Genomic DNA, 21,955 nt, shown 5'->3' with positions numbered 1-21,955 from the left:
CTTTAGTTCCTATAACACTCCAGAGTCAATAGTAGGCCTAACAATATTTAGGATGTGCCAAATTCCTTCAGGCCACAGGGCTTTCCCTGTGTTGTTTCTTCTGTCTGGAATGAATGCTCTTCCCCAATTCTCAACCTAGTTAACTGTAAGTTTATCGGTCAGTTACTCAGGGAAGCCTCCTCTGACCTTCAAGCCTAGGTCAGGACCTCGGGATTCTCTGTCAAGAATCAGCAAACGTTTTCTATAAGGGGCATATAATAAATACTTCAAGTTTTGCAGGTCATAGAGCATCGCAACTATTCAACTCAGGGTCATAGCAGCCATCGAAAATACATAAACAAATTTATGGATGCTGAACTTTGAATTTCATAGATACTTCTCATGTGTCATGAAATATTAGTATTTTTGAATTTTTTAACCATTTAAAAATGAAAAAACAATTCCTAGCTTCTGGACATAAAAAAACTGGAGGCGGGCTAGAATTGGCCTGTAGGCCACAGTTTGCCAACCCCTATTCTGTGTTGTTTTATATATATATGTCTCATATAATCTCCTGTGTTGCCCTTATCACAAGTAGTAATTAATTATGCATGTGATAGACTCCTTAATGTTGTCTCTCCAGTTAGAATTAAGCTCTGTGAAGACAGAGACCACATTTATTTTGTTTACCATTTTCCTCCTGAGCTTCTAGCACAGGGCCTGGACCATAGTAGGTGCTCAATAAATGAATGGGGTGATAAGGTGTTCTTTTCCTTGAGAGGCACTCCAAGCTTAGTGGAGAATACAGACGTATGCACAATTAACTAGGTAAGGTTATTGGAGAAAAGGGTTAAGTTTTCCGCAGGTTCAGTTTGAGATACCAGTGGGAAATCAGGGTATGGTGACAAACATCTGGAACTGAGTTGATGCTAAGACATAGCTAAGGGAGTAAAATTCACAGAAGAGCTGTAAAAGCTACCTGAGTGTGCCAATCACTTAAGGAGAGAGGTCACTCAGGGACAGAGGTTGAATGAGAAGAGAGAGAGGAGGCTGGAACTATGGGGTAAGTTTATGGGCTAGGGAAGGGGCAGAGGTAGGAGAAGGGTAAGAGATCAAACACAGAGGTGTTTTGGAAATAAAGAGTAATGACTATGTATTTTTGTATCTACCTAGTTTACCTCCGTGTTCCTAGTATCTTGCACTAGTCATAGCCTATAGTAGACACTCAGAAAATCTGTGAATTGAAAATGAAATTGAAACAGAACCCTTCAAGAAGCACTACACAGCATGCAGCCTACAGGAAATGCTCAAAGAAAGAAAACAATGTGGAAGGAATGCTGCTGAAGCCAGTAAGGGTGAGAGCTGATGTGGCACCATGTGAGATTTGAGTTGAGCCTAGTGAGTTTTTCCTCACAGGAAGAAGAGATTCAATATTTTTTTCACTTTTACTTTGTTTACATTGCCCTGGGGATGCAGAAATCCATCAAAACTGATCTTTGTTCTAAAGAGCTCACAGTCTGGTGGGGAAGACAAACACAGTCCTTGATAATTATAACATGGAAAGGTACTGTGGGAGGACAGAGGAGGAGGAGCTAGTAAACTTGGAAGGCTTCACCGAAGAGGTGACAGTGGAGCTCAGTCTTAAAGGTTGACGTTCAGTAGGGTAGGAATTCTAGCGCAAACCAGCCTGTGCAAAAACCTTGATAAATGCCGTGGTTGTCAAACTTCTATGTGAGTTAAGAATCACTGGAGAAGTCTGTTTATAATGCAGATTCCAGGGTTATACCTCCCGGGAAATTTCTGGTTCTATAGGTGAGGGCATCCACTTTAATAAGCTTTACAGGACCACACTCTTTAAAACCTCTTTATGTGCTCCCATTGTCGTTGGAAGTGGGGGGGCAGCGGTGGCGGGAGATGAGAGTGGAGAGAGCTTTGCCCACCCGGACTTCTGGGTCTCCATAGGAGCACACTGTCACAATAAAAACAAATTCATTTTGAGTCGCGCTTTCAGGGTAGTAGATGCTTTCGTGTGCCGTACTTTGTCGGAGTCCCTCAAAAACTCTGTGGGGTAAAAATTGAGTCTCATTTCATAGGGGAGGAAACTGAGGCTTAGAGAGGGGAGATTTGCTCAAGGTCACGAAGCGAGAGGTGGCAGGGCAGAGACCAAAAGCCGGGCTACCAGATTCCCAGCTCGGAGACTTTCCGACTACGAAGGGAGGCCGCGAGTGGGTGGGGCTCAGGCCTTTGCTCCAGGCTGCTTCCAAAATGGTGGGGGCCTTGGCGTCAGCAACGCCCCCGCCCCTTCCGTCCACCTCCCTCCTTCTTCCCCAGGCCACCCAGGCGGGGGGAGGGGATGGAACGGAGCAGCCCACGTGACTGCCGACAACCTGGCGCGTGACGCAAAGCGGCGGGCCCGGCGCTCGCCTTGCCTTGTGGGAAACGTAGTTTCGTGGACCGTCAAGCTAGCCGGGAAGGCGGGATCTAGGACTACATTTCACAGGAGGCCGCGGGGCGACGCCGCAGCTGACGCCGTCGGAGAGCTGGGACGCGGGGCGCGCTGTCGGGCGGGGGGCAGGTTCGGGCCGGTTGTGCCGTTGCGAGGCTGCTGCTGCGATCGCTGAGGTGGGCCCAGGTGAGTGAGGGCCCTTGATGGGAATTAAGGCAGCTCAGTCTGCTCCAGTCGTTTCGTCTTTTATCTTTTCTCCGCGGCCGCTGGCTCACGGTGCCCGGCAGGCCTGGCGCGGAGCCGCTCCCCCTCGCCTGCTCCTCGGCTTCTTCAGAGCGGGCCCTGCTCGCTCCGGCTCCTCCCCCTCCCCGCCCTTCAGGGCTTCCCCTCGCTCCGGCCTAGCTCCCGACGCTCAGGGCCGCGTTTTCTCCGGAGCACCTCCTATCCTTTTTCTTGCTTGCAAGCTGCCAGGGAGGGGCCTCCACCTCCTCTATCTCCCTCTTTAGTCGGGTGAATCCTATTATTTGGATTTTTTCTTTTCCCGGAACTCTAGAGTGCCCTTCCCCCCAGCCTAATCTCCATTGGCCTGGATCTGTCTTCTTTTAGGGCGCATGTGGCTGGCACTCAGTAAATGTTGGTACCTCTTCCGTTCTTTTCTGCCTTGTGGCCAGAGGAGGCATAGTCCAAATTTATCACTCACGGGAACATTGGTGCGCCCACTTTCATTTCTCTTGCGCTGGAGGTAAGGCCGACTTGCGTTTCAGTGGTAATTGGCGTGTGTTCTGCCTGAATAAGGTAATTTCCTTCATCTCCCTTAGTACCCAAGCAACTTTTATCAGTTATTCTCTTTGCCTTTCTAAGTCTTAGGGATGGAGTATGGCGGCAGAAACTGGCAAGTAACGCTGGTGCCCACCAGTTGGAGCCATCAGTGGTAGTTGAGTGTTTACGGGGAGGTTGTTCATTGGATTGAAGGAAAAGCCTCTGAGAGCGTGGTAGCGTCTGGCGGGAGAGAGCCGATGAAGCTTCTGGTGGCAGCGTAACGGAAGGATCCTGGAGCCAGCTGCCTGGGTTCAAGTTTTGGCTATGCTAGCTTTTGGTTTCAGGTCGAGGAGCTTTACTTCCAGGTCCTTCCCGTTCCTTATCTGCAAAATAGCGGCAGCACTGTTTGTTTTATAGGGTAACTGTGAAGGTTTAATGAGGTAAATTGAAGACCGCTTAGCTCATTACCTACCATGTATTAAGCACTATTATCATTATCGTCACTTCTAGAATTTATAGGTTGTAGACTCAGAGTGGAAAGGCACGTATCACACCATCTTTTTCTTTCCCTTTCAGATGGCCCTCCCTTTTCTTGTTTGTGGTAATACGGTTTGTTGTAGTTTTTCCTGTTATCTAGACAGACTGATGTGTGTATCAAGCCTGTTAAAGAGCCAAAGCTGGTTGCTGCCATGAACGACTTGTGGAACAAACTGGGCTTAGTTTGTTCTCTACTGGGAAATTTGCTTTGTGAATTAGTATACACACTTGAGCAATATCAAAAGCAGTTTTTTTCTGCAGCCATTTAAGCTTGATTATATTTTGTAGAAGAGTGGATTGAAGTTTCTGTTAGGAACTGTTTAACTAAAAGCCTTTACGTTCAATACAGTTCCATCTCTGCTTTTTACATCTCTTAGCACTAGTGAAAGATCTCCGGTTTTGGAGACTGGTGTTTTTAGTCTGCAGACTAGGTACAGTCCAATTCTAGCGGTGGTGGTGGTAATAGTAGTCATAGCAGCAGCAGTAGTAGTAGTTCTTTAACATATTAGTTTAATAGCATAACTAGTACAGCTATCTTTTTTTTTTATTAACTTATTTTTTATTTTTGGCTGCATTGGGTCTTCATTGCTGCGTGCAGGCTTTCTCTAGTTGTGGTGAGTGAGGGCTACTCTTCGTTGTGGTGCGCGGGCTTCTCATCGCACTCTGGCTTCTCTTGTGGAGCACTGGCTCTAGGCACGCGGCCTCAGTAGGTGTGGCTCGCGGGCCCTAGAGCGCAGGCTCAGTAGTTGTGGCTCACGGGCTTAGTTGCTCCGCGGCATGTGGGATCTTACGGGACCAGGGATCAAACCCGCCTCCCCTGCGTTGGCAGGTGGATTCTTAACCACTGCGCCACCAGGGAAGTCCCCAGATTTACATTTTAAAATCGTTTTTGCCAAGGGTGTAGAAAATGGATTGGGGGGCTCTCAGTTAAGAGGTTTGTACTGGTATGGCCTGGAGATGATAATTGCCTCAAGTAGAGAGATGGAGTGGAGATGCGTTGGTGGGAAAAAGCAGAGGGTTTTGAGATTAGGTAGTTTTAATATTCTCTAGAGTAAGATGTTTTTAGTACGGTCCATGGACTACAGGGAGCTCATGAACTCTAAAATTTTTGTGAGGGAAGTGCATTTTCTCAAAGGGTCATTACCTTCTATCATTCATTAGAATCTCAAAATTTAAGAACCAGTGCTGTAGAGTTTGTAATGCAGGTTTCTTAAATTTTTTTGGCTGCTCCAGGTCTTAGTTGCTGCACGTGGGCTCTTTGTGCAGGTTTATAACCCATAAAAAAGTAATTGCCCGTGGCTTACCAGGAGAGTTAAGAGTCATGGGTAGCCTTTCAAAAGATTGCCTTTTTTTTTTTTTTTTTTTTTTTTTTTTTTTTTTTTTTGCGGTACGCGGACCTCTCACTGTTGTGGCCCCTCCCGTTGCGGAGCGCAGCCTCCGGATGCGCAGGCTCAGCGGCCATGGCTCACGAGCCTGGCCGCTCCGCGGCATGTGGGATCTTCCCGAACCCCGAACCGGGGCACGAACCCGTGTCCCCTGCATCGGCAGGCGGACTCTCAACCACTGCGCCACCAGGGAAGCCCTTTAAAAAAAAAAAAATTACTTTATTTATTTATTTTTGGTTGCGTTGGGTCTTAATTGCTGCATGCGGGCTTTCTCTAGTTGTGGTGAGTGGGGTCTACTTTTTGTTGAGGCGCGTGGGTTTCTCATTGCAGGCCTTCTACCGTTGTGGAGCACGGGCTCTAGGCGCAAGGGCTTCAGTAGTTGTGGCACGCGGGCTCGGTAGTTGTGGCTCATGGAGCACAGGCTCAGTAGTTGTGGCACACAGGCTTAGTTGCTCCGTGGCATGTGGAATCTTCCCGGACCAGGGCTCGAACCCGTGTCCCCTGCATTGGCAGGCGGATTCTCAACCACTGCACCACCAAGGAAGCCCAAGGTTGCCTTTCTTTAGGGAATTCGTTTTTTGTTTGTTTTAAATCAAAGTTAAATGCTGTGCCATAGAAAAGTCACCTTTTAGTTTCTTTTTCTCTAGGAGTTACTGGGCCGATGTGCATACTGAGGAAGCTGAACATTAGTGAGTTCAGTTTCATGAAAATCCATATCCATTCCTACTGTTTTCTTCCATTGGGTTTTGTTTACAGTTCCTATTTTAGTGGTAGAAATGGAGCACCTTAGTGTGTGAAGAGTGAGATTTTCTTCTTGCTTTCCTTCTAACAGTTAGAGGTTTCATATGTATGTTTATATATTTTTTAGTGTATTTTTCAGATGATAGTGTGTTACTCGAAGCATAGGGTGTGCTTTTTTCCACAGTTAGAGCTCTACCACTGAAGGAACCATGTATTTTTCTTTCTATGGCAGATGTTGAAGACTGAAGGCTCATGGACTAAATCCAGTCGGCAGATGTGTTTTGTTTGGCTCACACAGTGTTGTAAAGTTGAATTAGTTGTCAACATTGAAAAACAGGGAGATTTCATGTAAAAATGTGGATTCAGGCTGCTTTGAAAAATCAGATCTGGCAGCCATGGACCTGTGTTTCTGCTTGCAGCAGCAATCTTTTATAGTTGGGCATGTCCTTATATCACCACTAAAAAATATTTTTTCTGCTTTGGTGCTTTATTTCTTTCCTTTTTTTTTTTTTTTTTTTTTTAAAAAAAAGGAAATTTTAGATAACTTCAGAAGAGGGAGATGGAGCAGTGCAGTGGGGAGGGGAGGGCCCAAAACATTGAATTATTTTGTTTCCAAACTAAAGAAACCCAAGGGCTTTTAGAAAGCAAAAGGCATTGATCTGACCCCTGCCCATGCCTTTTTAGCTGGCACGTGTGCAGTGTCCTCATTTTTGTTCTGCCTGATTTGCTTTTTAGCATCTGGAATGCACTAACTGCACAGCTTGGCTTGTTTCAGAAGATAGAAGGCCAAGCAAAGAGAAGTTGCTGAATGTCTAATTAGAAGACTTTTGGCACCTGTCCTGAGGCAAAAGTGTGTGTGTGTGTGTGTGTGTGTGTGTGTTTAATATATGTGTTTGTGGAGTCCATCGCTTTGCTTTCAGAAATCCTGTGTGTTGTTTGGAGAGGTTCATAACTCAATTTTATTTTTGTCTATTTTAATAAAAAGGGCAGGATACATAAAGGATTAAAAAAAAATTATTTGGCTGCGCTGGGTCTTAGTTGCAGCATGCAGGATCTTCATTGCAGCATGCGAACTCTTAGTAGAGGCATGTGGGATCTAGTTTCCTGACTAGGGATTGAACCCGGACCCCCTGCATTGGGAGCATGGAGTCTTAGCCATTGGACCACTGGGGAAATCCCTACAGAAAGGATTGATAGAGGAAGTCATAGAGTTGAGACTGCTTTCTGAAGTTACCGTAGAGATTTCTTCACTCCAGGACTCTCCGTTGTATCAGGGCTTCCCGGAAGATGATCCCATTTTATCTAAAGGATGTGTCCTGTGTGTCCTAGAGTCTTGACTAAAACCTTTGGCTACCAGATTATGGGCTATCAAAAAAAAACTTGAAAAATGAAGGGGATTGAGGAAGTTGGTCAGGCGCCAGAGTGGGATTGCCCAATAAAGAAAAAGAATTGGGTAAATTTTTTAATGTAAAAACTTTCTTGTTTCAGGTGTAATAAAATTATCCTTTGCAAAGCCTTTTTTTGGCCGCACAGCACGCGGGATGTAGGATCTTAGTTTTCTGACCAGGGAGACCAGGGATCAAACCCTGCGCCCACTGCAGTGGAAGCCCGGAGTCTTAAGCACTGGACCTCCAGGGAAGTCCCACTCGGGCAGTTTTGATGTCCCTTTGTATGCATGTATCACATTGGAAAGTGTTCTGAGAGAGACTTTTCTTGACGACCCTATCTATAATGGTACTCTGATCATTAACCAATACTCCTCGAGGCCCAACCGCGGGTTATTACTATGGGACATTACATTATTTATTTTTCATCTGTTGTGTCTTCACCTTTTTAGAGAGTGAAGCAGGGATTTGTTTGATTCACTGCTGAATCCCCACATCTAGGACATTCTCTGTTAAATAGAAGAGGCTTAGTAAATATTGAGAGAAAGGATGAATTAATATGGGAATAAATAGATGGCTGACTGGGTGGCAGTCTCTGGAAGTGCTCCCACTATCGCGTTCTAGCTTACTCAGATTCTGTTAAGCTACCTGTTGAAAATAATTTGTATGGCGGTTGGTGAGGAGTTTGCCAAGGGGCAAGAGGGTACTTACTGGAGTGATAAAAGTATTCTATTGTTGGGTTGGGTGGTGTTTACATAGTATATTTTGTCAAAACTCACTGAACTGTATCTTTAAAATACGTACATCTATTATATATGAGTTATAATAATTTATAAAAATTTGTTTTCAAAACTCATTCTCTAAAGGCTGTTCTGTAAAACTGAGGTAACTCTGTAGGTAGGCTGTGGTAATGATTGTTTTCCTTGAATTTTTGGTATGTTTAGCCAAGTAAAGGTGGGAGAGGAGGTTTTAAAATACTCTGGAGTGGGCTTCCCTGGTGGCACAGTGGTTGAGAGTCCGCCTGCTGATGCAGGGGACAAGGGTTTGTGCCCTGGTCCGGGAGGATCCCACATGCCGTGGAGCGGCTGGGCCCGTGAGCCATGGCCGCTGAGCCTGCGCGTCCGGAGCCTGTGCTCCGCAACGGGAGAGACCACAGCAGTGAGAGGCCCTCGTACTGCAAAAAAAAAAAAAAAAAAAAAAACACCAAAAAAACAAAACAACTCTGGAGTGAGGAGGTGCCTCAGGCATTATAAGGGAAGGAGGCTAAGCTGGCCAGGCTCTGAATAGCCCACCCACATTTCAGTCTGAGGTGCTGCATTGATATTTTATACTTTGGGGTTTGGTAGGGGATATTTTCTGTTCCACTTTTAGCAGAATATTTTCAGCTGCAGTGTTCATTTAATAGGGCATGGTCATGAAGTTATATGATCTATGGTACCTAGGGACCTTGGAATGAGATGAGAAAATGGAAGTCCTTGTTTTTTATCAGAAGTTTTTTGTTGTTTTTAATTAAACTGGGACCTTGGGGCAAGTTGCTTAACCCTTTAGTGTATCTGTTCAATTTCAGATGGCGATGGAAATCTCTTATCTACCTCCAACAAGGGTTATTGTGATGGCTAGATGATTAGCCCAGTGCTAGGGCACATAGTAGGGATTCAACAAATTAATTTTACTATATATGGAAGATGGATTGCTTGTTTGCTACTGAGTTATATGGCATTAAATCTGAAAGGACGTGAGAAACACCCAGAGCCCTCAACTGATAGCATATGGAAAGTGCTGAGTACATGATTAAGTTGGTATTTCAAGATTGTGAGGGAAGGATGACTTAATTATTCAATAAACAGCTCTGGAACATTTGGCTAACCTTTTTGAAAATTACGTTAACTTGACAAAATAAATCATGTGAAAACGAGAGATACAGATTAAATCAAAAATGAAATACCATTTTTTCCCTCAGATCTCCATCATGGTAAAAAAAAAAACTCAATATAACGGTTATTGTTGGTGAGGGTGTGGGGAAATGGACATTCTCAAGTACTCCTGGTAGCAATATAAGGTGCTGTAGCTGTTCCGGAGAACAACACAATGTACCTGTGCTTTTAGGAATATACCATAAGGAAATAATTGCACAAGTTCTTAAAGATAAGGATAATCATTACAATGTTAAGTGAAAAATTAAAGACAACCTAAATGTACAGCACTAGGGAACTGCTTACGTTATAGCATGTGTGTACGGTGGAATGCTAGGTAGAAAAGAGATGTAGATGGGAGCACTATGTTTGTTGACATAATACAATGTGTGGAAGAAGAATGCCCAGAACTGATGCTTTTTTTTTTTTTTTTGCGGTACGAGGGCCTCTCACTGTTGTGGCCTCTCCCGTTGCGGAGCACAGGCTCCGGACGCGCAGGCTCAGCGGCCATGGCTCACGGGCCCAGCCCCTCCGCGGCACGTGGGATCCTCCCGGACCGGGGCATGAACCCGCTTCCCCTGCATTGGCAGGCGGACTCTCAACCACTGCGCCACCCGGGAAGCCCTAAAAACCTTTCTGACTCTCCATTTCCTCCATAGTCAGTGTTTATTAAGCGTGTACTGAGCTTTAGATTCTGTTGGAGAAAAATTACCTTAAATATGTGGTTTGTGGTCTAGATCTGCACAGTTCATTTTGGTAGCCACTAGCCAAATGTAGCTAGCTCACTTTGAGTTAATTAAAATGAAATATTTAGTATACTTAGTATAGTTTTCACACTAGCCATATTTCAGGTGGTCAGTAGCAGCAACATGTGAATGGTGGCTGCCATTTTGAGTAGCATAGATACGGAACATTTTCCTCATCTCAGAAAGTTCTGTTAGCGTGGATCTAGATTGTCTTTTCATGTTTGTGTCAGCATTGCTTCTGCATATGATAGATGGGGCCTCATAGTAGTTGCAGTTTTCTCCCCTTAGAGTTTACAGAAGAATTTTGGACTTTCTTTTGGCTATCATTTATGCATCACCATTTTCATAATATTTAAACTCTCTTTACCTCTTAGCCCACAATGGGTTTGTTCAGAATGCAGAGAGAATGCTACCTCTGTGGCCAAAGGGGAAAACATGGGGACAATTTTGCTAAACTTCCTAGTTCTGGATTAGAATTTTTTTTAACCTGTTATAGAGTTTCTGTTCTTCACTTTAAAAACAGCTGAGCAGGCACTGGAATTGAGATTCATGTATGGATTGTTTTTGATGTTGTTTGGCTTTTCTTTTTTGGGGAAAGAGTGCATTAAATACTTATTAAATGTCTGCTAAGTACTAGGCATTTACTAAAATGAAAATAACGTGGTATACAGATCTTTACTGATTGATATGCTTTTAGGATTTAATTTCTCTCCAGGTTAGTTATTTTTTAGAAGTAGATGGATTTATTGCTTAAATCGGGGCTTCAAATATTGCTTTCAGAATATTGGTTATTTATGTTGGATGAGCTAAATCTTAATTTGTTATTTTGAAGCTAGGGTAGGCAAATATATTCCCATTATATTAGTGTTATTACAGTTGTGATGATCCCATTGAAAGTGGCTAAAATGTACTTTTAGAAGATTTAGCGTACGTTGGCTTTTACATTCTCTCATCCCTTTAGGCTCATGTTTGTCGTATACTGGGTAGGTTAGTTGCTCTGCATCAAGTGATTTTCTTTAGTAGGGATGAAAATTTCTTTTTTTTTTTTCCTCCAGTGTTTTATTATGAAAGATTTCAAGCATGCAGGAAAGTTGAAAGAATTGTACAGCGAGTACCCATATGCCTGCCACCTAGATTCTACATTTGTTAGCATTTTACTATGTTTACTTTATCACATTCTTTATACTCATCACTCCACCGTATTTTTTTTCCAGGTTTTTTTGTTGTGGCTAAATATACAGAACATAAAATTTACCATGATAATAGTTTTTAAGTGTGCAGTTCAGTGGTATTAAGTACATTCACCTTGTGCAGCCATCATCACTGTTCATCTCCAGAATGTTTCATCTTGCAAAATCGATACTCTATACCCAATTAAATAGTCAGTCCCCATTCTCGCTTCCATCCCCAGCCTCTGACAACCATCATTCTACTTTGTCGCTAAGGTTTAGACTGCTCTAAGTACCTCATATAAGGGGAATCAAAGAGTATTTGTCTTTTTGTGACTAGCTCGCTTCAGTTACCATAACATCCTCAAGGTTCATTCATGTTGTAACATGTCACAATTTCCCTTCATAATATTCCATTGTATGTAGGTATATACCACATTTTGCTTATCCATTTATCCATCAGTCAGACACTTGGGTTGTTTCCATGTTTTAGCTGTTGTGAATAATGCTGCTGTGAACCTAGGTGTACAAATATCTCTTCAAGACCTCGCTTTCAGTCCTTTTGAGTATATTCCCAGAAGTGGAATTGCTGGATCATATGGTAATTCTATGTTTAGTTTTTTGAGGAACTGCCATTCTCTGCTGTTATCCACAGTGGCTGCACCATTTACATTCCCAGCTACAGTGCCTGATTTTTCCACATCCTCACCAGCATTTCCGCCCTCCCTCCGTTCCTTCCTTCCTCTTTTCTTTTCTTTTTTTTTAAATAGTAGCCATTCTAATGGGTGTGGGGTAGCTTTGGTTAGCATTTCCCTATTGATTAGTGATGTCCTCTTTTCATATGCTGTGGACCATTTGTATATCTTCTTTTGAGAAATATTTGTTCAAGTCCTTTGCCCATTTCCTTATTTTTTTTGAAGCATTTTAAAGTAAGTTGCAGAAATCAGTATATTTTATATTTAAATGCTTCAACATGCATATCATTAGCTAGAGTTCAATATTTATGATTGAACTCTTATGAGTCCCTTTTTGGGGGAGGACACACCTAAATGTGACCATCATTTCTTTAATTTATACGTGCTTGGATAGAGAGATTTTGAGTGCCAGTTCTTAGCTGGAATAGTTCCCTTTCCTCTGATTTAATGATGTTTGTCTCAAGTTAGATTTACTTTTGTCAAATTAATATTGTGACCACATAATCTATCTTTTTCAACCAGGACAATATTGAGAGAGGGGATGCTATTAATACACTGGGACAGCAAGTGTAAACTATCTTGAGCAAACCCGGATATAAGGTCAACTTAAATACTAAAGAAGAACTTTTATAGATTGAGATTCTTTTCAAAGTAAGTGCTTATTTAAGCACTTTACATGCATTATCTCATTTAATCCTGTATTTTACAGGGTAAGTGAAGAGTTTCTTGTTTACAAATGATAAAGTTGAGCCATAAGACATCAATTTAGGAAGAGATAAGATTTGAACCTAGGTCTGACTCTAAACTTCCACTCTTAGCAACTGCTGTATGGCTCAGACTAAGGGTCCAGGGAGTGGATTGACCAGTAAATGAGGAGAGTCCTCACATAACAGAACATCCCATTTTGTTATTGTCATGCTTATTAGATCTAGAGTTAAATTATTTAAATTTCTCTTCAAGAATAAATGGACTTGAATCTACCAGCTGACTGCAGAGGCTTTTTGATTCGCCTTGCTGCCAATAGAATGACAGAAGATGTATTTCAGAATCAATAATGTTTGCCTAGTTTTTTTTTTGGCCGCTCATCATGGCTTGTGGGATTTTAGTTCCCTGACCAAGGATTGAACCCAGGCCCTCAGCAGTGAGAGTGCAGAGTCCTAACCACTGGACCCCCAGGGAATTCCGTTGCCTAGCTTTTTGTGTCTTTCCATCTTTAAAATGAAAATACGCCTGCCTTCCTACCTTCCTTAATTTGAGAGAATTATAGTATATATATTTTGACACTAATATAAAGAATACATGAAAAATTGTATAGTTCAGTATGTTATGCAACTTAGCATAGTCACATGCTATCATTTTTTATTACTAAGTGGTTATTAAATGGTTTGGATATGTAAAAGTGATGAAAATCCTATCTCACGTAAGTTTAGGCACAAATAGAATTAGTCTAGTGCTGTTTTTTTTTTTTTACCCTTGTCCTGTTTTGACAGTTGAATGAACAGTGTTAGTTGAGCACTAGAAATTCTCAAATGTAATTGTTTTGAATGTCATTTGAGTTTAGCCACTGCAGTGAACCATCTCTTCAACAAATGGTTGGACTCTTGGTTCAGAAGCAGTGGGTCCAAAATTCATTGAAAGAATGATACAGAGTGTCATTTAACTATTTCAAATGCTTTGCCATATCATTTATTATCATTTTTTAATATTTTTGAAAAACATCTTCTCTTTGAGAGAAGCCAACTTAATGAAAACAATTTTAACGTGGTTAGCCCAAAGAGCAGCTTCCTGATAAAATCTGGTACCTGCCCCTGACCATTAATGTGTTGAGGTATTTTCATACATGAGCCATGAATGTAAATCAAAGGTTAACTTTAATTTTGAAGTTGTCAACTAGCATTCCTGGGGTTTTTAGGAAACTAAGATTTTATGTGCTGGTCAAAAGTATACATAAGCTGTAACTTAAGTTCCAGATATAATATGTATATATAATATTATAACAATGTGTTATTCCATCTGGAAGCTTGACCTTTCGCTTCTCACCTGATCTTATTCTGGTAACTAATCCTAGAGCTGTCAACAAGAAATAGGAGGTGCTTTCTGAGGAGAGGATCTTTGGTTTCCTTGTTCTGTATTAAATATCATTGCAGAGCTATAGGGATACAGGCTTTGTCTTCTGTATTGTTCATCCTCCTGCCTTTACTCCTTTTACTGTGTAGGAAAACATGGTTCAAATCAAAATTGTAAGTCCTGGATACACTTTTTGGATGCATTATGTATACAAAACTCAGCCTTTCATATAATAACTCATGAGTAGTCTAGTTTTCTGTAGAAAATATTCACAACTTTTTCTTGACTATGTTTCTTTCTTTGGCTGTGCTGTGCAGCATGTGGGATCTTAGTTCCCTGATCAGGGATCACTACCTGTGCCCTCGGCATTGAGAGTGCAGAGTCTTAACCACTGGACCACCAGGGAAGTCCCTTGACTGTATTTCTTGATGCAAGTTATATAGCATTTAGTGTAATTTTTTTTTCTCCCTGAGTAGTCAGCACCTGAATTGGACCCAATGTGGAATTAAACAAAATGCTAGGGATTTAGCCGGATCTCTACTTTGCATTGGACAGATATTTGAGTATCAGCTAAGTTTATTTAAAGGTGATTCTGGAAATGGAAATATCTTTAAGGATTTAATTTGTTGTTTGGTGGTTATGTAAGCTTGTTACTGGGGGAAAAAGCCTTAATGTAAGTATAAAATCTTGATTCACTACTGAAACAATTTGGGAAAATAAAATTCTCATTGTTGAGCCTATCCACTGTTATCCTTTCCCTTCCAACTTTCTTGTTTTTATTTTTCAAACTGCCCTTTTAGAATACAGTGTGCTATGTGCTTTACATACATTAATTCGTTTAATCCTATGATAATTTTATAAGATCAGTGTATCTGTTTTTTGATATGAGAAACTTAGTAAGATTACACACCTTGTTCAAGCCTGCACAGTAGTGGAGTCAGGATTCTAATCCATGTTGGTCACATTTGCAAAATTCTTACTCTTAATCACTCTGCCTGTATTCAACATATACTTTCTTTTCTTTCTTTCTTTCTTTTTTTTTTTTTTTAAGAAAGGATTATTTTATTTTATTTTTGGCTGTGTTGCACAACTTGTGGAATCTTAGTTCCCCAGCCAGGGATGGAACCTGTCCCCCCTGCAGTGGAAGCGCAGAGTCCTAACCAGTGGACTGACTGCCAGGGAATTCCCCTCAACATACACTTTCATATGCTTGTCCTTCAATGTGGAGTTGTTTCTTTGATTCAACCTTAAGAGCATTGCTTTATGAGTCCTATTTCAATCTTTGGAAGTTGTTTGCAAAAGTTTAAATGTGTGTGGCCAAGAAGCTTATGAGGGGGCTTCCCTGGTGGCGCAGTGGTTGAGAGTCCGCCTGCCGATGCAGGGGACACGGCTTCGTGCCCCGGTCTGGGAAAATCCCATATGCCGCAGAGCGGCTGGGCCGGTGAGCCATGGCCGCTGAGCCTGAGCATCCGGAGGCTGTGCTCCGCAATGGAAGGGGCCACAACGGTGAGAGGCCCGAGTACCGCAAAAAAAAAAAAAAAAAAAAAAAAGAAGCTTATGAGGTACGTGGGAATGCTTGTACTTTTCTGTCACTATTATAGAGAATTGTATTAATGCTTTTTTCCTCTAGAGAGGGACTGAGAAATGAAGTCTAAAGTGAGCACAACAACAGTGTTCAGCATTGTACAGCATTTTTTTCATGGTTTTAAAGTATGCAATCTGAAGACATGTAGAAAGTACGAAGAATAATACTGTATAACTGGTGCCCATGTATTGACTATTTAAGAGATTAATTTAATAAATTTAAGAAATAAAAGCTTTACCATCATAGCTAAGTCTTCTACAATTGTCCTCCCCTTCTCCCCCAACCTCTCTTTTTTTTTTCTTCCAACCTCTCTTCTAACTTAGTGTTTATGATACCTATGCATTTTTCTAGACTTCTATTAAAAATGTATGCTTTCGTAAACAAAATATAGTATTTTTGTGTTTTTAAACTTCATGTAAATTGTTCAATACCGACTGATACCAAGAAGTTCTTGTTTCTTTTTTTTTTTTTTTTAGCGTTTTTTTCCCTTTTTTTGTTGTTGCTTTTTTGTAGCTTTAAAAAAAAAAATGTTTGTTTATTTATTTTTGGCTGCCTCGGGTTTTCGTTGCGGCGTGTGGGCTTCCCTCTAGTTGTGGTGTGCAGGCTCCCGAGTGTGTGGGTTCTGTAGCTGCGGCGCGGGGGCTTAGTTTCCCTGCAGCATGTGGAATCCTAGTTCCCTGACCAGGTATTGAAACCTGCGTCCCCTGCATTGGAAGGCAGATTCTTTAACCACCGGACCACCAGGGAAGTCCCTAACTCTCAAAAAGTTGTTTTTGTAACTTCTTTTTCTGCTCAGGCTTCTGTTTGTGGGATTCCTGCATGGTATGTGTGTTCTTCATTTTCACTGTTTTATAGTATTCATTGTATGAAAGTGCCAGTTTTTATTTATCCATTTTGTACTGTATCCTGTTTGTACTCAGAGAGTGCTGCCAAGAATATTCTTGTGTATATTTTCTACTGACTTGAGAGAATTTCTCTAGGGTTTATACCTAAAACTGGAATTTCTGGTTCACGGGATGTGCACATCTTTAACTATCACATTATTCTCCAGAGGAATTATATCAGTTTACACTCCCAACATATGCATTTCTGTTGCTGTACATCTTAATGGCACATGATGTCATTAGACTTGAAAATTTTTTGCCATTCTTGGGAGTATGAAATGTTTTATTATAGTTTTAAATTGTATTTCTCTGATTAGTAGTGAAAATTAGTATCTTTGCATATGTATATCAGTCATATAGGTTTTTTTCTTTTTTTAATTGATCATCTCCTTAGCCCACTTTATTTTTAGCGTTTATCATCACTTGACATACAGTATATAGTTACTTGAGTGTATGTCTTGCCTCACCAACCACAAGATGAGAGACTTTCTCCTTTTGTCAGTGTTGTATCTCTAGTGCCAAGGACAGTGCCTGGCATACATAAGTGTTCAATAAGTATTTAATAAATTAATCTTTTTTTATCTGAATAATTGCGTTTTTTGCCTTTTTTATTGATTTGTAGAAGTTCTTTATATAGAGTCTGGATTTTAATCCTTTGTTTATATGTATTGCAAATATACTCTCCTAGTATGTGGTTTCGTTTTGATTTTCTAAAGCATGTAGACATATTTATCAATCTTTACATCTATGGTTTATACTTATAACTTGTTTCAAATCCTCTACCCGGAATTTGTACAAATATTCTCCTATATTTTCTTCTAAATGTTTTAAAGCTTTTCACATTTAATGTTTGTTTATATGCTTTTTTTTTTTAAGTCCACTTGGAGGTGTTTTTTTTTTTTTTTTTTTTTTTTTAGTGGTACGCGGGCCTCTCACTGTTGTGGCCTCTCCCCTCGCAGAGCACAGGCTCCGGATGCGCAGGCTCGGTGGCAATGGCTCACGGGCCCAGCCGCTCTGCGGCATGTGGGATCTTCCCGGACCAGGGCACGAACCCGTGTCCCCTGCATCGGCAGGCGGATTCTCAACCACTGTGCCACCAGGGAAGCCCGGAGTTTATTTTTTGTGATGTGAGGGTAGGGGTCAGTGGTGAGCAGTTACATTGCTTATAAATGTTTCAGAAATAGGATGTATTTTGTGAGAAACCCTGTACTTAGGAGTGGCTAGGTGGCCTTGGGATTTTGGCATTTTGTGGGAAGAAGAGGTTTGCATCCCTAAAGGTGTTTGTAAATTAATGTTGGGTTAACATCAGCAAATTTACAAAGCAGTTGCAAATTTATTTCCAGAATTAGCAGAACCAGAATATATGTGGACATTTTGGGTAGAGTTCCAGAATTGCTGATAAGACTATTTTTTAGTTTGTTTGAAAATAAGTTTTAATTTGGCAGTACTCTGGGAAGTAGTTTTGACCTTTGTGTCAAACCTAGTAGCTTCTTCCAATTTGTAATTTAAAAAGGAAAAATAAGAAAGAAAGAAAAAAATCTCTGAAGGTGATTGTACTTCAGTAGGTTCTCCAGCATGACTTGATCATATCCAAATTTGTTGCTAGAATAATGTCACAAATATATGTAACAGATTATTCTGGCATTAAATTTAGGCTCTTTCCTGTTGCTTGTTTACAGATGAGAGGAAATGTGACTCATTTAGAAGTTGGTTATCCTGGTCTGATGCTCTGGGTTAAATGGGTTAATCGAATTACTATTTTGGATAAATTTTTTTAGTGAAAGTAAGCAGTTGTGGAAGATAATACTCTGAATGTACCATCCACTTTTCCAACTCTGAAATTAAGTTTTTTGGGAATTCCCTGGTGGTCCAGTGGTTAGGATTTGCTGCTTTCACTGCCGTGGCCTAGGTTCAATCCCTGGTCAGGGATCTAAGATCCGTAAGCCACACAGCACAGCCGAAAAATAAATAAATAAAATAAAATTAAGAGGTTTTAGTTGTGGATTGAAATTTCCTTTCAAATAGGCCTTTAGTGAATTAGATTTATTTTTAGTTAGCATCTCCCTGTAGCTTCCAGTAATGTAAATTTAAGGCAAATAATAGATTATTTAGGGAAGACAGATTTCATAGAGCACATTAAAAAATTTTTTTCCTGTTAGATAATAAGTAATTGGGAAGAAAAGTGAGAAATTAGAGCATAGTGGATGAAGTTTGTGGTTTAAGGTTCTTTAATAGGTAAAAGGTAGCATGATGATGTGGAAAGAACCGGGACACACTGAGAGCTAAGGGCCTTTAGCTCTAGTTTTGCCTCATCTTCTTGGGCATATCTCTTCCTTTATCTGGGTTCAGTTTTCCTTCTGTGAAAACTAGGGTTGTATTAGATAATGATCTCTAAGAGTGCTTCCAGCTCTTAATGCTTTGTGACTCTAATTCTAGTGAGATTTGTCCATAACTTTGATATGCTCCTGGGTCAGATTGGAGTGGATCATGGTCTCTCTGTTTTTTTTTTTTTGCGGTACACGGGCCCCACACTGTTGTGGCCTCTCCCGTTGCGGAGCACAGGCTCCAGATGCGCAGACTCAACGGCCATGGCTCACGGGCCCAGCCGCTCTGCGGCGGCATGTGGGATCCTCCCAGACCGGGGCACGAACTCATGTCCCCTGCATCGGCAGGCGGACTCCCAACCACTGCGCCACCAGGGAAGCCCTGGGTTTGGGTTTGTTGCCAGAGTGTTCTGCTTCTTTAAGAGATTTGGAAGATGTAGTGTCTTATATTCTGAGTCTGCCATAAATCCAGATTCTGAATTATCAAGAGAGAGAACATAATTGTTTAATGACCTTGTGACTATCCATACCAGCTAGTTGAAGCCTTGTTGTCTTTTAACTCTGTCATTTTGACATTGGCCTGATTCATAATTATTATTATTGAGTACTAATGGTGTGCTAAGCACTTTCAGTAACTTTATGCATATTAATTTATTCAATTTTCATAACCCTTTGTAGTAGGAACCAGTTTTACTGGTAAAGAAACAGAGATAGTGAGATTTAATTAAGAAATTTATCACAGGTCTAAGTTAATTGGTGGAGTGGGAATCAATCAAATCTAGGCAGTCTAGTTTTAGAGCATGTGTTCTTTTTTATTATTTATTGGTTAGTGCTTTGCAGATTGCTTTGGGATGATGGATTACTAATTTTATTTGCTTTACTGTAAGTTGCTGGGCATAAGTATTTAAAAATGACATTTTCTACCATTTGAGACCCTACAGTTTCAAGAATTACTGTTCATTAAGGGTTTATTCTTGTTTGGCCATTTGCACTAAATGACTTTGTTAGGCAAATTGTATAAATCGAATACAGTTTTTATAATACAGGTGTGTTAGTGAGAATAATGGGATTCTTTTGGGGGGATAACACTTCTTTTAATTGGGATCCATAGCAATTGATGGCAAATGTTCATCTGTTAATGATGAAATTTGTAGTGAGATTTTACAGATGTCATCTTTTTAAAAAAATTAATTTATTATTTTTGTCTGCGTTGGGTCTTCGTTGCTGTTCGCAGGCTTCCTCTAGTAGTGGCGAGTGGGGGCTACTCTTCGTTGAGGTGTGTGGGCTTCTCATTGCGGTGGCTTCTCGTGTTGTAAAGCATGGGCTCTAGGCTCGTGGTCTTCAGTAGTTGAGGTGTGTGGGCTCAGTAGTTGTGGCGGACAGGCTTAGTTGCTCTGAGGCATGTGGGATCTATTCCACACCAGGGCTCAAACCTGTGTCCCTGGCATTGGCAGGCGGATTCTTAACCACTGTGCCACCAGGGAAGTCCCCATATGTCATCTTTGAAAACGTTTTTTCACACAGGTCCTGCCAAATACTAATCCTAATCCATGAGCATATGATTTTTTTTGGAGCATATGATTTTAATTGAGTGTATTTATCACTTGGAAGGCTTTATAGAATTCTGTTAGAGTCTTTTCTCGATATTTGCTTTTAGGCCTGCCCTTACACTGCACATTAATCATTTCCAATTGAAGATTAGATGGAAGTTCCTCAGTTATGTTTAGATGGATTTTGAAATATGGAGATTTCCTTTGCACTTGGATTGAGGAAATATGGTAAAACTGTAGTTTGAGCTAAGAAAATATGTCTGCTTCAAATTTGTGTGGGACTGGAGATCTCATTGCTTGTTTTAACTTTCGATAGTACAGGAAATGAAAAAAGTAACATTACTTGTGATTCAAACAATGTATGTTCATTTTAATTTGCTGTAGTATGTTTCCCATAGAAGTGCTGTTTTGTCTTGTTAATTTTCAAATGGATTTATTAAGAAACGTTATTAAGTGTGCAGCAAAAGCTAATTTCCAAAGCCATTAAGTATTCAGTAATAGTGTTTAAGGGTGATTCGTCTTCAGAAAAATTTCAAATTAAGTCTTTTTTTTTTTTTTTAAGTATTTATTTATTTAGGCTGTGCTGGGTCTTCATTGCGGCATGCGGGATCTTTAGTTGTGGCACGTGGACTCTTAGTTGTGGCATGCAGACTGTTAGTTGCAGCATGCATGTGGGATCTAGTTCCCCGACCAGGGATTGAACCTGGACCCCCCTGCATTGGGAAAACGGAGTCTTACCCACTGGACCACCAGGGAAGTCCCTCAAATTCAGCCTTGAGCTTAAAAAAAAAAAATCACAATAAAATTTTATGGCTGCTCAGCCATTTAACTGCTGTTTAGTAGGCAAGTTGGGATTCACCTTCTGTTTCTGACAGAAATTCATAGAACTGATGAATCCACTACAGAAGTGGACTGAGAGCAAATGAAGGTCACTCTTGACAATACTGGGTCAATAGCATGTGATAGTTTTTTTTGCAGAATACTTGCTGATGAACAGTACAGTGAATAAACCATTTGCTTGAAATACTTTACATTTTCACAGGCTTTGTAAATTTGTACAACTAAGCCCTTCTCCACACATTTTTACCATTATTTGTGCACATCTTAGCAGATTCAGGTTCAGATTGTATTGAATTAATGTTCTCTCAACCTTTGTGAAAAGATTCTTGCCAGTGGTTGTTCCACACAGACTGTTTTGTTCATAGTGTTCAGTCACTTCAAACTCAGCATTGACATCACTAAACAACTGAGCAGTATCAGTAATATCTGTTGAATCATCAAGAGCCATGGATCACCACCCACAATCATTTGCCTTTTTAAAAAAATAAATTTATTTTGAACAGTTTGATTTACAGACAGTCTCGGAAAATAGTACAGGGTGTTCCTATGTATACCCCATATCCATTTCCCTTGTTAACACCTTGCATTAGTATGGTACATTGGTATATTCTTACTAACTAAAATTCATACTTTATTCAGATTTCCTTAGGGTTTTTTTTTCAATTTTTAATTAAAAAAATTTTTTTGGCCATACAGCGTGGGATGCGGGATCTTTAGTTCCCTGACCAGGGATCGAACCTGTGCTCCCTGCAGTGGAAGCACAGAGTCTTAACCACTGGACCACCAGGGAAGTCCCCAGATTTCCTTAGTTTTTACCTAATGTCCTTTTTCTGTTCCAGGATCTCATCTAGGATATACATTAAGTTGTTGTGTCTCCTTAGGCTTCTCTTGGCTGTGACAATTTCTCACACTTATTTTTGGTGACCTTGACAGTTTTGAGGAGTACTAGT

The 21,955-nt window shown here is 40.8% G+C and overlaps 1 protein-coding gene across 5 annotated transcripts in view; it reads left to right on the top strand.

Annotated features, from left to right (window-relative positions):
* The first annotated feature begins 2,416 nt into the window (after nt 1–2,416).
* The window catches only part of THRAP3 (thyroid hormone receptor associated protein 3), a 72,246-nt gene continuing 52,707 nt past the window's right edge, over nt 2,417–21,955 (top strand). Inside the window, exons 1-2 of one of the 5 annotated variants that reach the window (XM_067011426.1) lie at nt 2,518–2,611; nt 3,032–3,167. The gene's annotated coding sequence lies outside the window, so the exon portion shown is untranslated. Of the gene's footprint in view, nt 2,612–3,031; nt 3,168–21,955 lie in introns of all 5 variants that reach the window. The other 4 variants (XM_067011433.1, XM_059046851.2, XM_059046863.2 and 1 more) reach the window with 4 other exon arrangements.

This window comes from Kogia breviceps, chromosome 1 (genome assembly GCF_026419965.1).
Source record: "Kogia breviceps isolate mKogBre1 chromosome 1, mKogBre1 haplotype 1, whole genome shotgun sequence".
NCBI classification, from domain to species: Eukaryota; Metazoa; Chordata; class Mammalia; order Artiodactyla; family Physeteridae; genus Kogia; species Kogia breviceps.
The sequence above is the reverse complement of the archived record's forward strand: the minus strand, read 5'-3'. Positions and strand labels throughout refer to the sequence as shown.